This window comes from Trichechus manatus, unplaced genomic scaffold (assembly GCF_000243295.1).
Source record: "Trichechus manatus latirostris isolate Lorelei unplaced genomic scaffold, TriManLat1.0 scaffold00118, whole genome shotgun sequence".
Classification (NCBI taxonomy): Eukaryota; Metazoa; Chordata; class Mammalia; order Sirenia; family Trichechidae; genus Trichechus; species Trichechus manatus.
In genome coordinates this window covers 5,361,118-5,372,197 of record NW_004444054.1, presented here as the reverse complement: position 1 = coordinate 5,372,197, position 11,080 = coordinate 5,361,118, and the positions used below count along the sequence as shown (strand labels likewise).

The following is an 11,080-nucleotide window of genomic DNA, read 5'->3' as shown; positions in this document are numbered from 1 at the left end:
TACTTTGATGAGTAGCATCTAGGGTGTTAAAAGCTCACAAGCGGCCATTTAAGCTACATCTTTTGGACTCATCCTGTCCCGAGCAAAGGAGAATGAAGAAAACCAAAGAGAGAAGGAAAAAATTAGTCCAAAGGATTAACAGACCACATGAACCACAGCTTCCAGCAGCCGGAGCCCAGAAGAACTAGATGGTGCCCGACTTCCACCACCGAAGGCTCTGATTAATATCACAATAGAGGGTCCTGGACAGAGCGGGAGAAAAATGTAGAACAAAATTCAGATTCACAAAAATGACAGACTTACTGCTCTGACAGAGACTATGGCCCCTGGACACCCTCCTAAGTCAGAACTGAAGCCACTCCCAAAGTCCCCTTTCAGCCAAAGATTAGACAGACCTATAAAACAAACAATAACCCCCATGAGGAACATGCTGCTTAGATCAATCAAGTATACAAAACCAAATGGGCAACTCCTGCCCCAAAGCAAAGATGAGAAGGCAGGAAGGGACAGGAAAACTGGATGAATGGAAACGGGGAACCTGGGGTAGAAAGGAGGAGAGTGCTGACATACCATGGGGATTGCAACCAATGTCAAGAAACAATCTGTGTATACATTTTTGAGTGAGGAACTAATTTGTGCTGTACACTTTCACCTAAAGCATAATAAAATGTTTTTTAGAAAGTGTGTATTTTTAACTTGACGCTTTTACCGATATTGGACGATGACGTATTCTCACCTAGAATAGCCTCATTCCTCCTCACCCCATCCTTCAAGATATAGCCCAGTCCTTTCCAGGACAAGATGTCTTAGACTAATCAGTCTACAGTGTTTTCCTTCCTCTGTCTATCCTCTGAGTAAACCATTAACCTGGCAATGGATCGCTTGCCCTGTCTGTGACTTAAATTAAACGCTACTCTTCTCTCTCATTTTTATATAACTTGCATATGCCTCTGAGTTCTACAAATAGATTATAAACTTTTTCAGAATAAAGCCAAAAAAAACCCAAACCCGTTGCCATCGAGTCAATTCCGACTTGTAGCAACCCTATAGGACAGAGTAGAACTGCCCCATAAGGTTTCCAAGGAGTGACTGGTATTTGCCAACCTTTTGGTTAGCAGCCGAGCTCTTGCTTATGTATTATATCGCCCCCTCCCCCCATGTGTTAAGACCCAACAATGAGTATTTGGTTTGTTTTTCTTGATTGGATAAAAAAACATGGTCACTTGTAAAAATCTTGTAAACTGTTTCAAGTACTATAAAAAATGATTTGCCTCCTAAGGATGGTAAGTATAGGGCTTCATTAAATCAGTGTTTCGCAAGGGTAGTCCAACATCGGAAACCCAAAGACTTCTGAGTCGGTAGGTTACTGTGGACCCAGAAGTCTGAATGTGCCCCACATGACTTTTCTGCTCACTCAAGTTTGAAAAGAGCCCTGGTGGCGCAGTGGTGAAGAGCTCAGCTGCGTGACCAAAAGGTCAGCAGTTTGAAAACCGCAGCTTAAAGTTTTTAATGATTCACATCCTATAAAATTAGCATAAATGCCTGCCTGGCTCTTAAACACAAGGTAAATATGTCCACTGCAGAAGCATTCTTAACAATGTATTGATGAATATTTATTTCATTTTTTTTTTTATTTTATTATTATTTTTGCAGATTTCTGATCAGCATAATGCTGGAGCAAGAGTGTGGCAGCGTGCAGTTTTCAAAATGGCCGAGTTGGACACCGATTTGGACCACATCATTCCGTCTTCTGTTCTTCCTACCTTTTGGGCTAAGTTAGTAGTAGGGTTTGTTTCCCTTGTGTGTTTTGCACGCAGCTATGATGGAGATTTTGTCTTTGACGACTCTGAAGCTATTGTTAACAATAAGGTTTGTATCTTAATTCTTTTCTGGTAAAACTTATGTAGACCGCTTACCGGTTGTCGTTTGTTGCCATTGAGTCTGTTCCAACTAATGGTGACCCCGTGTGTGCAGAGTAGAACTGCTGCAGAGGGTTTCGAAGACTGTGACCTTTCAGAAGCAGGTGGCTTCTCTCTTCCGTGACACCTCCAGGGGGATTCGAACCACCGGCCTTTCAGCTAGGAGTCAAGTGCTTAACCGTTCGCTCTACCCATGTAGCCATTAACCACTTGCCTACGTCTCAATAATAACCTAACTTTGTTTTAATTATTCTCTGTTGAACATAAGTTAACCATTTGTCTGGGCCCCAATTGTATCCTAAATCTGTCATCTGTTTTAGAATCATTTCCTTGATTTAGTGCTTCTTTCATTGCTGGCTTCAGGGTCTCTACCCCCTGCCCAACCTCAGGCTTAACCTCACTGCATACACTATATGAGACCCCCGTCCACGCACCTGTCAGAGGAACCATTTTTCTAAGATGGCAAGGCAAGGGCAAAAAGCATTGCAGACTCAGTAATTCAGGTCTTGTGAAAATTTTCTACGACTCCAAGTCAGAACTGTTTAAAAAAAAATCACGCATTTGCTGTAGTGATGGGTGAGCTGACCACCCGCAGAAGGGTGCATTCTGAGCAGCAACCAGTGAGCTGGCTTCTTTGTCCTTCACCGATGGCATCAGGACAGCCTGCTGACAGCTGCTGCAGAAGCAGTGGTGTGCTGTACACGGGTGCTGCCTGTTCCTGCTCAGGTCCCGTTTGGAGACTCCAACTCACTGTATTTGCAAAATCCAAATCGGTGTTGCTCACCAGTGGGTGCTGTATTGGTACAGGGGAAGCAGTACGCTTTTTCACTTGCTAACGAGAATTAGGAAAGATGAAATAGGTTTGTGCGAAGGGAAGAAAAAGATTCAAGAGAGCTAAAAGAAAATCAGAAAATCACCTCCCTGGGTGGCAGGGAGGGCCCAGAGGAGAAAGCACGTGGTTGGAGCGCTGGTTAGGGTCTTGGTGAAAGCCCACAAATCTAGTTACTTAGCAGATATTTGTGTGTGTGTGTGCCTTTACAGGTGAAGAGGACTTTAAGGAATATACGAATGTATCTTTTAGCAGATGTACTTGTCACAGCACTTTGTAACACTGTTGCTGAATGCTGGGAAAAAATTGAAAGTCGTGGATTTTACCAAATGAGGAAGAAGTCATTTTCAAATCGCGTGTTTTCAGAAAAACTGTCTATGTGACAATAGAGTATTCCATGGGAAAAAAAAGACTTCTGCAGAAATTTAATTTGTAATGTAATACTGTCGTTGATCTCCATTTTGAAGACAGACGCTACGTAGGGCATCGTTGATGTTTGTTTTTAATTCAAATTCAAATTCTTCACTCGTAATTTTCCTGAAGTTCACCCAGCAGTTACTGCAGATGCTTCTGTTTCAGTTCTTTTATTTCACCATGCCTAAAAGAAAAAAATAACTGTGTAGCTCTAAGCAACAACATCACATTGGAGGCTTCACATCCACAGAATGGCTTTTTTTTTAACAAGAATATGATTATATATATTTTAATCCCGTTAATCATTTTGGTAAGTGTTTCTTTTATAAAGTAAGAAATATATAAAGTGCTAACCCAGAATTTACGTCAGAAAACCTTGGTCAGCAAGGCAGGGAAAAACGGCGAGCACTGTTAGATGTGGGACCCCCCCCAGTATATGGATGTCATTCCGTTACTGTGTGGGTTGAGGCAGATGAAGCCATTTTGTGATCTACTGAGCATTGTCTTGGCAGTGTTTTCTGGAGCACCACACTGTGGCCCTTTTGTTAACTTGCTCGTCCTCCCTTTTTTCTTTCCTGTTTAATGAAAGGCACTCCTCCATTCATTGGCACTCTGCCTACGGTCATGTGAAGCAGGCTGTTACTGGTTTTTATTGGTGTTAAAGACTGTTTTCCAGATGCCTTCTTGTAGTGTTGAGTTGCCTTTTATTCACTGAGATGATGATTTTCTTTGAGAGAGTTTAGCTAGCAGGAATTTCAGACAGAAGCCATCTTTTCCGTAAATCATCACGAGGAAGAATGGACCTTTCTGCAAGTAGTGAACCCTCCTGTGTGTGGGCTATACCTAATCAAATATTTAGAGTGTCTTTGGTGTTCATTTTCTGTTCTGATAGAGGAGAAAGAGCCTCTGCCCAACCCCTTCACCGCTGAATAGGTACTGTTGTGTCAATGCAGAAGAACTTCCAGTTTTGTAACTGAGTAAACTAACTCAGGTGGATGGATTACATAACCTTCATAAAATATCTAACCAACTCTGCAGGGGTTCATTATGCTCAAGGCCTCAGGAACCAGTACTCAATGGAAGTGAAATTCACCCTCCTACCTGGGTATGTGAGCCCTGGTGATGCAGTGATTAGGAACTCAGGCTGCAAAGAAACGGTCGGCAGTTCAAATCTGCCAGCCACTCTTGGAAACCCTATGGGGCAGTACTACATTCCTATGAGTGAGAATCGACTCGACAGCAGTGGGTGTTGGTTACCTGAATATGAGGTGACCAACTTTGCAGGATCACCTGTTCTCAAGCCCTTCCCTTTGGCTCGGCAAGCTCTTAAGTAGCAAAGACTTCTGAACTCTGCTGTGTATCGTGGACGTGTGTTGCTCTTTTGGGCCACCCATCACTTGACACACACACACACTTAGGATTCTCATAAGCTGGAAGGGCCATCCAGCTAGGATGCAGGCACAGACATAGGCCCTCCCATCAGGCTCCTCTGCCTTGTTGTTGGGGTCAGGAGCTTGTCATGCGAAGAGCTGGGGGTCCCGTGGTGGCTGGGTAGTTTGATCAGTATGTCCAGTGGTGTGATTTGTGGTTGTCTTCCTGGCTGTTTAGCCCTGAACCTCGTTTCCCAGTCTTCCCAGCGAGTCTGTGAGCCTTTCGTTTTTCTCTAAGACATTCCTTTTTTGCTTAAAATCCATCAGAGCTCATTTTAGTTATTGCAGCGTAGAATCTTAACTGATACACTGTGTAATGCTTAGCACATCATAATTTCTAGTCCCTAAAATATTCCTGTTCAGTTGTGTTTTAAAGAGAAAGTTAATATTCGGTTTTGTTAATTATCCACCGTGCCTTGTTTGCCTTTGTCTACCTTGTCATGCATAGTGTAACCAATCTAGTTTCATATTACTGAAGTAAAAAGATGCATTTTTTAAGCATCTGAGGTGCAGTAATCAAATTAAATTACCTTGTTAGTAAAAGGAGCCCTGGTGGTCCAGTGGTTGACAGCTACGGCAAGCTATGGCTGCTAACCAAAAGGTCGGCAGTTCGAATCCACCAGCCGCTCCTTGGAAACTGAGGTGCTCTACTCTGTCCTGTAGGGTTGCTGTGAGTCAGAATCGACTCGGTGGCAACAGGTTTGGTTTTGGTTTTTCATTAGTAAAAGAGATACAGTTTTTTACATTTAGCAACTTTGTCTTTAAAAATAATGAAGTTGTTTTTTCTCCTTGATTTTACAATCTGCTTTACAGTCAGAAATAAAAGAAAAAAGTTTTCAATATATCCAATTTATGTTTGAAACTGCAGTATTTTTGTCAGGTGTACCTTATGTATTAGCTATAAAGCGGGGTAACAGTGATCTTTCTTATTTAGCTATGTGGTCGACTCATTCATTCATTCAGCAGGTAGTGAGCATCTTCAGCGTACTCCCAGCAGAAAAGCAGGTACCGTCTGGACCTCATGGAGTCTAGCAGGGCCGACAAATAGCACCACTGTGCCAAGTGCTACGAAGATGAGAGATGGTCTTCGACCCCTCGAAGGCAATCAGATCAGCTCAGGAAGGTCAGGATGGACTCATTGAGGAAGGGACTTGATGGCTGAGACAGTGAGATGAGTAGAGCAGTGGAATGTCAGGGGGTGACCATCTGGGTGGAGACCTGCACAGGCAAAGCCTTAGGGATGAGATGGAGCACAGACCATATGGAGGACTGGAAGAAGGCTGGTGCAGCTGAGCAGAGTCGGGGAGAAGTTAGGCAGAAGCTGGGCCCTGCCTGGCTGTGGAGTCCATGCCAGGACCCTGGCTTTGTCCTAAGCATGTTGGAAGTTGGAGTGAAGTGACCTGGTTTGCATTTTGGAAAGATCAGTGTGGAGAACATGTCAGAGGGCGCAAGTGGAGCAGTTAGGAGAAGTGTGTCTATCCTAGGTGAGAGTTTCTGGATGGTGCAAATCAAACACAATCGGCTGCTAACCAAAGGTTGGGAGGTATTAGTCTGCCCAGAAGTGCCTTGGAAGAAAGGCCTGGTGATTTTCTGAAAAATGAGCCATTGAAAACACTATGGAGCACAGTTCTTATCTGACACACATGGGGTCTCTGTGAATTAGAATCAACATGAAGGCAACTGGTACCTGATTCTAGATGAGAGAGAAGGAGCCCTGGGGGGGGCGCAACAGTTAACTGAAAGGTCAGTGGTTTCCCCCCCAGCCCTTGGTACCCTCTAATCTACTTTCTGTCTCTGTTGATTTGCCTATTCTAGATATTTCATGCAAGTAGAATTGTACCTTATTTGTCCTTTTGTGTTTGGCTTATTTCACTCAGAATAATGATCTCAGAGGCCCTGGTGGCACAGTGGTTAAGAGCTATGGCTGCTAACCAAAAGATTGGCAGTTCAAATCCACCAGCTGCTCCTTGGAAACCACATGGGGCGGTTTTAGTCTGTCCTGTAGGGTCACTAGGGGTTGGAATAGACTCGACAGCAACAGGTTTGGTTTGGATTTTGGTATAATGATTTCAAGGGCCATCCGTGTAATAGCGTGAAAAACAGATATTTGATTTAGTGTAGCACTCAGCTGATAACTGAACGTTTTTGGTTTGAACCCACACAGTGGCCCTGTGGGAGAAAATACATGACGATCTGCTCCTGTACAGCTTAGGAAACCCTATCGGTGGTTCTACTTTGACTTATAGGGTCGCTATGAGTCAGAATTGACTTGATGGCACAGAACAACAACCAGTGAGAGATGATGGTGCTTGGCCCGGAAGGTTGATGGTAGAGATGGAGAGTGATGGACAGGTTTGCAAGGTATAGGAACTTGAGAAGAAGGGGGACTTGGTGATGACTGAGACATGGGGATGAAGAAGGACTCTGAGGTGCCTGGTGGGCGTGTATAGACAGGCGGAGATAGGGAACTCCAGAAGCGGTGGGGCGGAGATCATGAGTTACATACCCGTCTCTCTTTGTTGTTACGGAGATAATTCTTTTACGATCATATTTAACTTGGAGCTGCCCATCAGAGCAGGTTTGCTGAATGAAACTCTGTTTAGAAGAGGAGAAACAAAAGCACTTGTACTGCTATTGTTGTTCCTCTGAAAAGCAAAGATCGTGGTAGAGACAGAGTTATTGGATAATTTTTCACAGTCTCTAGTTTATTCAACTTTTTGTTATCATGTCTTTCTTCAGAAATCACTCTGTGCAAATAATCCCCTTGCCTTTGTTTACACGTTATATCTTCTTCATGACAAATTATATTTTGAAAAAGATGGTTTTAATATACCCATAAACAAAAAGAAAAAAGCAAACCCATTGCCATTGAGTCAATATGGATTCATAGCGGCCCTATAGGACAGAGTAGAACTGCCCCATAAGATTTCCAGGGAGCAGCTGGTGGATTCAAACTGCCAACCTTTGGTTTAGCAGCTGAGCTCTTAACCACTGTGCCACCAGGGCTCCAGTATACCCATAACATATACTAAACCCAAAAACCAAACCCGTTGCCGTCGAGTCAGTTTTGGCTCATAGCGACCCTGTAGGGCAGAGTAGAATTGCCCCATTGGGTTTCCAACGCTATAATCTTTACGAGAGCAGACTGCCACATCTTTTCTCCTTTGGATTGGCTGGTGGGTTTGAATGTATGCTAGACATCTGCTATTCACGTTTCACAGGTTAGAGAATCTCACCAAGAAGTGAACAAGTAGTGTACCTGTGATTAGAATCTAGAACTTTATTTTTTTGCTCAATTCCACTCAGCCTTTTTTGCAACATTGTTTTACTTTAGGTTCTCTAACTAATTACCTTTGGTTCTGTTCAGTTGTGATTCTTGTTTGCAAGTGAAAGAGAAGGCAACTGACAAACTAGCACCTTCTGCGTGTGTGGAGCACCAACAGGGCACTCAGGCTGCCATAGGGAACAAGACAGGAGAGACCTTTCTCTCAGGGAACTTAATTCTAGAGGAAGGGGACAGACAGTACGCAAAAGACCAAGATCTTTACAGAAAGTGATAAGGACTATTTAGAAAACAAACAGACAGTGTGATAGGCACCAGATGTTTGCAGAAAGTCTCTCTGATTGACTTTGGGTGTAGCTGGATTCAGGGCTTAGACAAAGTCAAGGACCCAACTTCTCTCGGTCCCCTGGCTCTGCCTTCCACTCTGTTGTCTTCTTTCTTAGACGCCAGTGGAACCCCCTGCAGGTCCAGGCTTACATCCTCATAGCACTAAGTTCAGCCCAAGTGAGCATCTGCTTCCTGCTTAGTTCAGGCAGATGTTCTGGAACTGATCTTCATTGGCCCTGCTTGACCTGACTTGGGCCATGCCCGTCCCTGAACCAGCCATCATGGCAAGAAGATGAAAAACAACAACAAACTCGTTGCTGTCAAGTCAATTCCAGCTCATAGCAACCCTATAGGACAGGGTAGAACTGCCCCATAGGGTTTCCAAGGAGCAGCTGGTGGATTCAAACTGCTAACCTTTCGGTTTGCAGCTGAGCTCTTAACCACTGCGCCACCAGGGCTCTGGGGACAAAAGGGTGCTAACTGGATTGACGTTGGTCACGTGCTCCAGTCCTGAATCAGGTGTGGACTCCACTTCACCAGAGCCTCATGGATTGATAATGGAAGAGAATGCGCTCTAGACAAAATCCCAGGTGTACTGTGGTCGCAAGGTGGAGGGTAGGTGTCTGATGTGAAAAATGCATGTCTAGTATGAATGGAAAAATTTTAACTATTATATTGTAATTACAGTTGTAACGACCTGTATACCTTCAGGACATCGCATGTTCCTCAAGATACAGTTATTTTTTTCGTTTGCAGGTATATCAATTTAATGCTTTGGGGAGTATAATAGCAAAGTGAAAGTGTCTTAAACAGTGAAGAAACATGTTATTTCATACTATAAGAAGCCCAGAGGTAGAATGTTCCTGGATTGGATCCTCAGCTCAGCCATGTCTTCAAGGGTCTGGGCTGTTTGCATATTTTCACTGAGGCACACCCATCATCATATTGGGCGGGCCTAGGCACGCATCGTCATAGTCACAGAATGACTGCCACAGTTCCGGACATCACATACAGATATGACTGCGCAACTGAAGGAAAGGGTGTTTTGTGCATTCCTTATTATTATGGAGGAAAGAATTTTCCAGAATTTCCTGAGCAGACTTCTTCTCAGGACCCAGTAGGCAGTATTAGTTCACCTGTAGCACTATGACAGCAGGTGGTAAAAAATTCTAACATTTCTGGTATCTGTTGGGGGGCATTCCGTGAGGCAGAAGTTAGGGAAAGGATCTGGCAATAGCTGTCGGGCAGCCGACAGCATCTACCACAGCTCACATTCATGGGCATTCATTGTTATTATCTCAGATTAGATTAATTGCTTTTTCATGATTTATTGACTGTAACTTATAGTTAAGTAACTTTCCTGGCAAAATTCTTCTGTTTTCCCGATTATATAATTCATTGTCTTGGTTCTAGCTACAGGAGGGAAGAAGAACAGTCGAAGAAATTCTTCTTCCCTCTAGCCCAGATTCACGAAAAATGTTCAAACCCAAACTGCAATAAATATTTATGGATAGTTAAAAACTAGCATCACTAGGGCAAGGATATTTTTGCATATTTACTTTTGTAGACATACTCTTGGTTCTCCTGCCGCATGGGGACTTGTGTGGACAGAAAGGGACTTGTGTGGACAGAAACGTTTGCAGTGTTGACATTGGGGAGCTAGAAGGACACAAAACACATAAGTGTGAACATAAAGTTAGGAGATTTATTTTAACAAAACACAAATGGACCTGTGTTTGGAGTGAGAGAAAGAACAGCTAGCAACAGATTGTACTCAACAAACTCTCCCGAGTATGTAGATGTGAAAGCTGGGCTTGTTTTTACAGGAGCCCTTGAGTGTTGCTTCCTGTTAAGATGGCTCCAGGGGGACACAGGAAGGAAGGAGTGGAGCCCTGCTCATCTCACTTGAGGGTGGCCCGGCTTGGCTTCCTTCCTCCCTTCCCCCTAGAGCCAGTGGGAAATCCATGTGTGGAGGGTCCATATTAGGTCCATGAAGGGGCATTGTTGTGTTGCCATCAAGTAGATTCCGACTTATAGCGACCCCATGTAACAGAGTAGAACTGCCCCTTAGGGTTTCCTAGGCTGTAATCTTTATGGGAGCAGGTTGCCGGGTCTGTTCTTCCTTGGAGCTGTTGGTGGGTTTGAACCCCGACCTTTCAGTTAGCAGCCGAACATTTAACCATTGCACCACCAGGGCACCTTGAAGGGGCATTAGGACTTGGTTTTTTTTATCCTATGAATAAATAATGTTTCTAAGGGTTGGAGGTCTTGGCCGTCCCCTCCTCTCATTTTCCTTTGTTCAGAATGTCTTCTGCTGTGCTCCTGCAGGATCTCCAAGCAGAAACGCCCCTTGGCGACCTGTGGCATCATGACTTCTGGGGCAGTAAACTGAGCAGCAACACCAGCCACAAGTCCTACCGACCTCTCACCGTCCTGACTTTCAGGTGAGGGATGACAGGGTGAACTGTATGGGAGGGTCGCCCCAAGACTAACCCAAAAGCCAGTTGCCATCGAGTCCGTTCGACTCATGACGACCCATGTGCATCAGAGAACTGTGCTCTGTAGGGGTTTTAATGGCTGATTTTTCACAAGTAGATCACTAGTCCTTTCTTCTGAAGTGACTCTGAGTGGTAGATTCGAACCTCTTACCTTTTAGTCACCACCCAGGGCTACTTGCATATTAAAAGGTCCCTACTGTTGATGATTCACATCATTGACTCCTGTGGAATTATAACGTACCCATATGTAGATCTCTTACAAGTACATGCTTAACTCCAGCTGTTAGGAATTAGGTGACTACAATATCGAAAGAAAAGGAGCCCCAGTGGTGCAGTGGTTAGGCACTTGGCTGCTAACCAAAAGGTCGGCCATTTGAATC

The 11,080-nt window shown here is 44.1% G+C and overlaps 1 protein-coding gene across 1 annotated transcript in view; it reads left to right on the top strand.

Annotated features, from left to right (window-relative positions):
• Positions 1–1,653: 1,653 nt before the first annotated feature.
• Positions 1,654–11,080, top strand: part of TMTC4 (transmembrane O-mannosyltransferase targeting cadherins 4) — an 83,177-nt gene continuing 73,750 nt past the window's right edge. Inside the window, exons 1-3 of the mRNA XM_023738527.1 lie at positions 1,654–1,869; positions 8,890–8,958; positions 10,531–10,646. The gene's annotated coding sequence lies outside the window, so the exon portion shown is untranslated. The remainder of the gene's footprint in view (positions 1,870–8,889; positions 8,959–10,530; positions 10,647–11,080) is intronic.